Genomic DNA, 10,686 nt, shown 5'->3' on the forward strand with positions numbered 1-10,686 from the left:
ATAGTTAAAAAACAAACAGGAGAGAAGGGATTATTTAACTGTGAATATGTAGGGCTGAGAAAGGCAAGCTTGAGAGAGGAAACCTGGGCACTGTTACCAGAAAGCGTTGCCAATCATGTAGTGAAGTGAAAGCAAGTTTATTAGAGAAGTAAAGAAACAAAAGAATAGCTACTCCATAGGCAGAGCAGTGGCTTGGGCTGCCGGACTGAGTATACTTATAGTTCTTTTTTTTTTTTTTTTTTTTTGAGACGGAGGCTCGCTCTGTCGCCCAGGCTGGTGTGCAGTGGTGTGATCTCGGTTTACTGCAATCTCCCCCTCCCGGGTTCACGCCATTCTCCTGCATCAGCCTCCCGAGTAGCCGGACTACAGGCGCCTGCCGCTACGCCCGGCTAATTTTTTTGTATTTTTAGTAGAGACAGGGTTTCACCTTGTTAGCCAGGATGATCTCGATCTCCTGACCTTGTGATCCTCCCGGCTTGGCCTCCCACCGTGCTGGGATTACAGGCGTGAGCCACCAAGCCCGGCCAGTTATTTGTTAATTATATGTTAAACAAGGGGTGGATTATTCATGAGTTTCCAAGGAAGGGGGCAGGCAATTTTTGGAACTTAGGGTTCTACCTTATTTTAGACTGTATGACTTCTGGATGTTGCCGTGGCATTTGTAAACTGTCATGGTGCTGGTGGGAGTGTCTTTTAGAACGCTAATGCATTCTAATTCGCGTATAATGAGAAGTGAGGATGACCAGAGGTCACTTTTGTCTTCATCTTGGTTTTGGTGAGTTTTGCCTGTCTTCTTTACCACATCCTGTTTATCAGCAGAGTATCTTGCATGGACCGCCTATCTTCTGTGACTAAGAATGCCTAACCTCCTGGGAATGTAGCTCAGTAGGTCTCAGCCTCACTCTACCCAGCACCTGTTCAAGTTGGAGTCACTCTGGTTCAAACGCCTCTGACAACAGCACTATTGAAGTATTGATAGGAGTTTACTTGCCTTAATCACCTGGTCACCTTATCCCTATCTTATTTCCTCCCTACTCCTCTATCCTGGGAGACTGAATTCAAAGAGACAATGGCCAGACAATATATACAAATAGAACACTAACCTATAATCTTCAACAACCAGTCCAGGAAGGCAACTTGCTGTGTCCAGTAACCAGTCCAAGAAATCAGATTACTAAATGTAGCAACCAGTCCAGGAAGCCAAGCAATAACCCTTGTAGCCATCTACCCCAAATGACCAGGATGTGATTAATAACTGATAGCTTCTCTAATTTTTGTCTGGGATTCCAACTCAAAGCCAGCTAGAGAAAGCCAAATATCTACCCATCCCTAAATAATTACACAGGATGCCCTGCTTTTAATTAGCCCACCTGCAGCTTCTCCATGCCAACAGCCTTGAACTGGCATACCTGAAGCTTTCCCTTTTTTTCCACTCTAAAGCTTTTCCACTCTCTGCCTGCCACTGAGTCTCTGACAAATGCAAGTGATGGTGGCTGACTCCCTTGCTATTGTAAGCTTCAAATAAATTTGGCTTTGCTTGTTCTCATTTAGATGGTCTGCACTTGTTTTTATACTCCCGAAGAAGATTCCTGCTATCTGGACATGTCTTCCCTCTGGATAGATATGGCAGAAGAGATGGTAATGGTGTCTTTTAGACCACTGCTCAGAAGGGTCTAGGTCCTGGCTTTTCATATCCAGGAAAGAACTGGAGGAATAGGATTGGTATCAAGATGCTGACGTCATTAGTTGTATGCAATGCCAATCACAGCAACTTCCTACCAAGAACTGACCTTCTACGGCATCTTTCCCAATCTGCCTATCAAAATAAAATCCACTTCTCAGTGGTCCTTTTATCCCAAAAGCTGCTGCCTCAAAAGTAGAGAGCTTATTGCCCTATTAGATTACTTCCTCCACAGGCCATGATGGAAAAGAAAGGTTTCTAGCCCATGGGCAACAATATCTTTTTACTTAGGCAGATGCTATGGTCTGAATATTTTTGTCCCCCTCAAATCCATGTGTTGAAACCTAACCCTCAAAGTGATGGTACTGAGAAGTGGGGCCTTTGGGAGGTGATTACATCACGGGGATGGAGTTAATGATGGGATTAGTGCTCTTGTAAAACAAGGTCAAAGGAAATGCCTTGCCCCCTTCACTATGTGAAGGTAGAGGTACTGTCTATGAGGAAACTGGCTATCATCAGAGACTAAATCTGTCTAAGCCTTGATCTTGGACTTCTAGTTTCCAAAACTGTGAGGAATACAGATGATCCTCAACTTACAATGGGGTTATTTCCCAATAAACCCATCAGTAAGTTGAAAATATTGTAAATCAAAAATGCATTTAATACACCTAACCTACTGAGCGTTATAGCTTATCCTAGACTACTTTAAACATGGTCATGACACTCAGCCTACAATTGGGCAAAGTCGTGTACCACAAAGCCTATGTTAGAATAAAGTTATGAAGAATTTTTGAATCAAAAATCAAAATTTGAAGTATGGTTTATTGTTAATGTGTATCACTTTTGCACCGTTGTAAAGTTGGAATGTCATATAGGTCAAACCATCATAAGTCTGGGGACTGTCTGTAAATGTTCACTGTTTATAAGTCAACCCATTTTTGGTATTTTTGTTATGGCAGCCCAAATGGAATAAGGCAGCAAGTAAGTTACCAAAGTAAGAACATACTTCTGAGATCCTGTTGATCACTGCCAAGTTAAAATTTGATATACTTAACTTTACAATGACCCCATGAGATAGAGGGCACTGAGGCACAGATGAATGTGTAAGTAAACTTCCACTGTCACAGGGCTGGTAAGAAGCAGCTGTGATTCGTACCTAAGTAGTGTATCTTAATGAGAACTAGGTGAAGACTCAAAGTTATTAGTAGCAGGATCATATAATTTATGTGAATCGGGACATTTTTGATAGTGGAATGGGATGCTATTAATAACTTTTTTGAGATGACTGTCCTGAGCAAACTGGGACACATGACCCTCCCAATTGTTGAAGTTATAAATTATTGTTAAATTTCCGTCACTTCTGTAGCACAAGTCATTCCACACAACAGCATGTATCCTTGTTGCTGTCGATAGGTCTGATCCAGGGTGTGGGGACAAGAGTGACTTTATTTGAAATGCTAATCTGCCATGTAACTTCTGACTAACCCCAAGTCCAGGAATGCTCCCAAAATGTCTAGTCGATGTATTACTCTTTAAGTAGGAACACCTATTCACTGTAAATTTCCTCCAAAACAACCCTTGATGCTGTTGCAGAAATCATAGGCTGTGACACCTGTAGCCACCTAAACATTCCTTCCAGAGTACGTCTATTTTCCCCAAGATATAAGCCCTGGGTTTAGAGGGTTAGCCCTGGGTTTAGTGGTATGGAGATCTACCTGTCTTGCAACCACCCAAGACCACGCTTCTTTCTGTAAGTTACCCTAATGAATCACCCAAGACCAACAAACTCGATTTTTCTGCATTTTTGGGTTCTTGGCTTCTTCAGCATTTGGGGGTTGCTTTGCATATACAGCCCTTTCACAGAACACAGGGAAACAGACTGAGATTCAAGACTTGCCACCTGATATTTATTGCAGAGTGCTCTTTAGGAATAATAACTGTCAGGAGTGAGGAGGCAGGATTCTACAGAGAGATAAATTATGCTGCATCGTTAGCAACAGAATCTTCAGACAATCTTACAGGAAGTACAGAAGCTGGGATGGCCCTCCAGAATTGTCACTGTTGAGGCTAGAGGGTCATGTTTCTATCAATGAATCAAGAAGTCTTTGGATATCACTGAATTAAATCCAGAGAGGAGGGTTAATCTTGGGTGAGGCAGCAGCTCCCTTTAACCAGAGTGCAGTTTTTGAAGTGGAACGTGGCCTAGAGCCCTCATCAGTGAGGGAAGAAAATCCTTTAGTCCTGAACAAGGATCTGGGCAGTGTACCAAAGGTCCTACCACACATACTTTTTCAGTTTTCCAAAGACAAAGAAATGAATGGCCTTCTTTCAGCTTCATGCCTCCTCTTTCTCATCCTCCTTATTTGGTCTTCCTCCTCTAAACAACCTATAAATGTTGGGGCCAGGCCTCTTTGCTGCATTGGCTCTCTAGGTGATACAACATACTCCTGTATTTTTAAAAGCCATCTACCTATAAACCACTTTCTCCCAAATTCAAATCTCCATCCCTGACCTCTTCCTGGAGGTCTAAACTCATATATCAAACCTCCATTTGGATGTCTGATGGGCATTTCAAATTTAATAAGCCAAAACAGATTTCTTGATTCTATCCCATTCCACTTTGTTCCTTTCTCAGGCCTCTTTATCTCTGTAATGATACAACTATGCAGCCAGAAACTCCAGCTAAAAAACTTACGAATCGGCCGGGCGCGGTGGTTCATGCCTGTAATCCTAGCACTTTGGGAGGCCGAGGCAGGCGGATCACAAGGTCAGGAGTTCAAGACCAGCCTGGCCAATATGGTGAAACCCCGTCTCTTCTAAAAATACAAAAATTAGCTGGGCGTGGTGGCGGGCGCCTGTACTCCCAGCTACTTGGGAGGCTGAGGCAGGAGAATTGCCTGAAACCGGGAGGCAGAGGTTGCAGTGAGCCAAGATCGTGCCACTACACTCCAGTCTGGGCGACAGAGTGAGACTGTGTCTCAAAAAAAAAAAAAAAAAAAAAAACCTTACGAATCATTCTTTACCTTTCCCTTACCGTGCCTCCTGTCTTTTGCTTCTAGCTCCAAAATAGTCCACGTCTTCACCTAGTCCATTTCTACTGACACTTCTCCTAGCATTCCATCATTTATTTTGTAAACTGCAGTAGTATCCTAATTAAGCAATTTGTACCTACCTTGACTCCTTTACAATCTATTCCCTGTCCAGAAGGTGTAGTAATTTACAATTACATTCTTATTTATTATAATCAAATAATACAAATATATCATTTAAAGGGTCCAATAATAAGTTTGTCATGAAAATAAACACTTCCCACCTGACCATCCCCAGATGCCACTCCCCAGAAGCTACTATTTTCAACCTGTTTAGGTGTTCTTATTGGTGTCTCTTTTCTAATTAAATATTTTTAAATCATATACTGCCATTTCTTGATTTTTAAAGTCATAGACATTTTCTATTGTTATAGATGTAAAATGAGAATTTGTTACTCATAACTGCACTAACCTCCCAACATACACATTTACACAGACTTCCTGATCTCACATCCTCCAATATAGTTCCATCAAAATTATTTTGGTTAAATCAATATTTAATTTTTATGTAAATAATTATATTCCTTGTATTTTTTTTATTGTTCTAAAATTAATTGCCTGTTTTCTGTCATTATCATTTGCTTAGTTTTCTAACTACTCATCACTAACTCATCTTCAAACACACTGCTGGAGATGTGTATTATTGTGTGTGTATTGCTGCTAACTACTCATCACTAACTCATCTTCAAACACTGCTGGAGATGTGTATTATTGTGTGTGTATTGCTGCTAACTACTCATCACTAACTCATCTTCAAACACACTGCTGGAGATGTGTATTGTATGTGTATTGCTGCTCTAACCAATTACCACAAACTTACTTACTTAAAATAACACAAATGTATTATCTTACACTTTTAGAGGTCAGAAGTCCAAAATGGGTCTCACTGGGCTAAAATCAAGGTGTCAGCAAAGTTGTGTTTCTTCCGGAGCCTATAGGGGAGAATCCATTTCCTTGCCTTTTCCAGTTTCTTGAAGCTACCCACATTCCTTGGCTTCTGGATGCCTTTCAGCAATTACGTCTCTCTGACCTCTGTTTCTGTCATCACATCTCCTTTTCTAAGACTGACCTCCCTATCTCCCTCTCATGAGGACCCTTATGATTATATTGTGCCTACCTAGATAAACCCCTCCTGTCAAGATCCTTAATCACATCTACAAAGTCCCTTTGCCATATAAAGTAAGATATTCACAGGTTCTGTTAATAAGGAAATACAATCTTTAAAAAAAAATTTTTAATGTTAGAGATGGGGGTCTCACTATGTTGGCCAGGCTAGTCACCAACTCCTAGCCTTAAACAATCCTCCCACGTTGGCCTTTCAAAGTGCTGGGATTACACATGTAAGCCACCATGCCTGGCCAGGACATAAATACCTTTGAGGGACATTATTCTGCTTAACAGAATATATTTCTCTCAGTATGGTCATAAACATGAAGTGATCTGTCAGTTGCTTCTTCCCTCCCTCCCTCCCTTTCTTTTTCTTCCTTTCTGCCTTCATTCCTGTCTGTTCTCTCTCATCTAGGTAGAGTTTTTTTTATGGAATTCCATATGTTCCACTTTGTTTTTTGAAATGGAGTCTCAATCTGTCACCCAGGCTGGAGTGCAGTGGCGCAATCCTGGATCACTGCAATCTCTGCCTTCTGGGCTCAAATGATCCTCCAACCTCAGCCTCCTGAGTAACTAGGACCACAGGCACACATCACCACGTCTGGATAATTTTTTGTATTTTTGGTAGTGATGGGGTTTCACCATATTGCCCAGGTTGGTCTCAAACTCCTGAGCTCAAGCAATCTGCCTGCCTCAGCCTCCCAAAGTACTAGGATTACAGGTGTGAGCCACCATGCCCGGCCCCATACCTTCCACTTTCTTTGCTTCTTCCGTCATTTTGGTGGGAACTTCCTGGGGAATAATAAGAAATAATGTTTCAGGAGAAATTATTATTGAGTCATGAATTATCATGTCATTTAATTGATAACAAATTTTCCATTGTTTTTTGTTGTTATTCCTCTCTGTATTTCTTATTAGTTGGATGTGGAATCCAATTTCTCATTTGATTATTTTTCTTTCCTGTTTTTCTATCCCTTGTTCTTTTTGTTCTCTTTTCTGAGAAATTTCTTCGGCTTTATCTTCCAGGCCTCTATTAATATATGTATTTTAAAGTATGCAATATTTTTAATCCCAACACCTATTTCCTATATTGGATTTAGAGATTCAATACATTTTCTTATCTATCTGAGAGTATTAATTGTGGTTTCCATTGAAATATTTTTCTTTCTTTCTTTGTCTGTTTCTTCAGAGCTTACTTTTTAATTTATGATTATTGTTTAGTTTTCCATCTTACTTGCCATAGGCTGTACTCAAATGCTTGGAACACTTGAGTATCTATTCATATTTAAGAATAAGACATTAAAGAAACCTTCTATACACTGTGCATCAGCAGGGCTTGTTTATTCACCAATTGGCAGCCTTTCCACAGAGTGGTAAAATGGGGACCTGGCTGTTGTCATTGGATAACTTCCTTAAAGTTGACATCTGTAGGTTTTTCTCTTGGGACAACTGATTTCTCTGGGGAGGAATTTTCCAACCTCCTGCCTTGGAGGCAGAAATCACATATCACGATGTGATGGAGGAAAAGGAGCAAGAGGTTCATAATTTAGCATTTAGCCTTCGCTATTTCCCATTTTCAGTCCAGTGCCTTTACCCTAAGGATAAGGTTAAGCCTTTGAACCCCCTAGGAAAGGGTTCATAGCTGTTTTTTTGGTTTGTTTTCTTCATGAACTAAATCTGTAGTCTTCTGTCTGGAAAGGAAAGAGGAGTCTCATGGCAACCTAGCTGTATTACAGTTCTTCAGAGACACATAACTAATACTATATACGAGAGGCAATTTATTAGGGAATTGACACATGATCACAGAGGTGGAAGTCCTACAATAGGCCATCTTGCAAGCTAGAGCACCAGAGAAGCTGGTAATGTGGCTCAGTCCCAGTAGCCTCAGAACCACGGAAGCAGAGCGTGTAGCCCCCAGTCTGAGGCTAAAAGCCCAAGAGTTCCTGGGAAGCCACTGGTGCAAATCCCAGTGTCTAAAAGCTGAATATGGTACAATCTGATGTCCAAAAGCAGGAGGGAAAAAGGTGTCTTGTTCCAGAAGGAAGAGCGCAAAGAGAGAGGATTCCCTTTCTTTCCTGTTTGCCCCAGCCTAGCCCTCAGCTGACTGCATGGTGCCTGCCACACTAAGAGTAGGTCTTCCTCTCTCAGTCCACTGACTCACAGGTCAATCTCCTCTGGAAACACCCTCACACAGATACAGCTAGAAACAATGCTTCACCAGCCATCTAGGCATCCCTCAATTCAGTCAAGTTGATACCTAAAATTAACCATCACATTGGTGATGGAGAAAATCTAGAGTTGGAGTTCTAACCGTTCCTTATTCAGACTTTCGGCAAAATGATCCTTTATTTAGTTCCAAATGTCACCATCATTTTTAGAAGTATCTTGTCTTTAATTTCTGAAATTTTCAGATTTCTGGGAAGGAGGAGTGTATTAGGATGAAGTAGGAACCCTACTTAGGGGCCTGTGGGCAACCCCCAAGCATAGAAATAAAGGAAAATATTGAGTTCCTTCAAGGAAAATTCCAGGAACCTAGCTAGTGCTGAGAAATAAATAAGCAATTAAATAAACAAAAAGGTAACAGTAGCTTAAAACAGTAGCCCAAAAAAAAAGTCAGGAGATGTTTTATTCCTTAGAGAAACTTAAGATATTAACATATGACCTTGAGTTGTTTTCCAGAAACCCAGATCCCCCTCCAAACAGATCTACTGTCCAACATGATTTGGCCCCTGTCTACAGATAAGGGGAAACTGAAGACTAAATCCTAACGTCTGTTCTTTGTTCTAAATTTCTTCCCAAGGGGCCTGGAGGAGATCACACCCCTGAGCCAGAGCTAATATTCTTTTCTGCTGATCCCAAATTTTTAGACAAAGCTTTGCCTCCTTAGCAAATCAAACATCAGAAAATCTTTGAATCCACCTGTGATCTGTGCCCCCACCACTTCAAGATGTCCAGCCTTTTAAAATCAAACCAACATATAGCTTCCATGTAGTGATTTACGATGTCGCCTATAACCTCTGCCTCCTCACCTTTAAAAACTCTTACCTGTAAGCAATGTGGGAGTTCAGGTCTTAAGCATGAGCTACTCAATTCTCCTTGCTTGGTGCCCTACAATAAATGCCTCAACTCTCTCTTGCTGCTTTCCCAGTGTCAGTGTTTGGCTGTGCTGTGCTGGGCAAGCAGAAACCTGTACAAGTCAAGACAGTACGGCTTGACTTGTTTTTTGTTGACATCTGTTCTGAGTTAAGTTCGTTATTAATCATTTATCTTTTTTTAGCTTTCAAAGTTTTGTAAAATCTCATTAGCTGTTAGTAGTATTATTTTTTATTTTCCTCCTATCATTTTAGTAGTTTTTGAGAGGCAGAGAAATATAAATGTACGTATTTGATCTTCCATGTTTGTCCACAAATTTCCAGAATGATTTTTTTTTTTTTGAAACAGGTTCTCCTTCGGTTGCCCAGACTGGAGTGCCATGGTGCCATTATGGCTAACTGCAGCCTCAACCTCCTGGGGCTCCGGTGATCCTCCCACCTCAGTCTCCCGAGTAGCTAGAATTACAGGCCACATCACCACACCCAGCTAATTTTTGTATTTTTTTTTTGTCGAGATGGGTTTCTCCATGTTGCCCAGGCTGGTCTGGAATTCCTGGGCTCATGTAATCTGCCCGCCTCTGCCTCCCAAAGTGTTGGGATTACAGGCGTGAGCCACCGTGCCTAGCCAATTTTTAAAAATATACTGTTTATCATCAGATAACATCACCCTCCTATTTAAATACCTCACTAGCTTTCTACCAGGTCCTACATGATTTGGCCCCTGTCTACAACTCTAACCTCATCTTGTAATCATATTCCCCCTTACCACATTATGCTCTGGTCAAAAAGTGTTCTTTTTGCTCCAGCCTTAGGCCTTCGTTTTTGTTATTTTATGTGTCTGAAATGCTCTTTCCCCTGTTGGTGCAAGGTTTGTTCATCAGCACACTCAACTCTTCAGTGAGACCTTTTTAAATCTTAGTATCTCTATAATCCAGTTTTTTTTCTTTTTTCCTTTTTTTTTTTTTTTTTTTTTGAGACTCAGTCTCAAAAATCTATCGCTCTATTGCTCAGGCTGGAGTGCAGTGGCACGATCTCAGCTTGCTGCAACCTATGCCTCCCGGGTTCAAGCGATTCTGCTGCCTCAGCTCCCGAGTAGCTGGGATTACAGGCACCTGCCACCACGTCCAGCTAATTTTTGTATTTCTAGTAGAGACGGGGTTTCACCATGTTGGCCAGGCTGGTCTTGAACTCCTGACCTTAAGTGATCTGCCTGCCTTGGCCTCTCAAAGTGCTGGGATTACAGGCGTGAGCCACCGCGCCTGGTCAATCCAGTTTTATTTTCTTCATAGCACTTATCATGATCAGTTAATTAACTTTTTATTTCCTCTACTTCACCAGCATGTAAGCCTCCAAAGTCCTGAATTTTGTGTGTTTTGATTACTGCTGCAGCTCCTGTTCCAAGCAAAATGCCTAATAGACACTCTTTAAATATTTGTTGAATGAAATAAAGGCTGAATGACATGATATTTGTGATTTTGGGCTAACATGGTGGCTCACACTTTGGGAGGCCAAGGTGGGAGGATCATTTAAGGCCAGGAGTTCAAGGCTGCGGTGAGCTATTATAGCCACTGTGCTCTGGCCTGGGTGACAGAAAGAGTCCTCCTCTCTAAAAATACATACATACATACATACATACATACACGCATGCATACCAAGATATTTGTTATCTTGTAACCTTGAGGAAAGAACTTGGTATCCTCCACCTTCAGTGCATAGC

This window comes from Macaca thibetana, chromosome 4, assembly GCF_024542745.1.
Source record: "Macaca thibetana thibetana isolate TM-01 chromosome 4, ASM2454274v1, whole genome shotgun sequence".
Classification (NCBI taxonomy): domain Eukaryota; kingdom Metazoa; phylum Chordata; class Mammalia; order Primates; family Cercopithecidae; genus Macaca; species Macaca thibetana.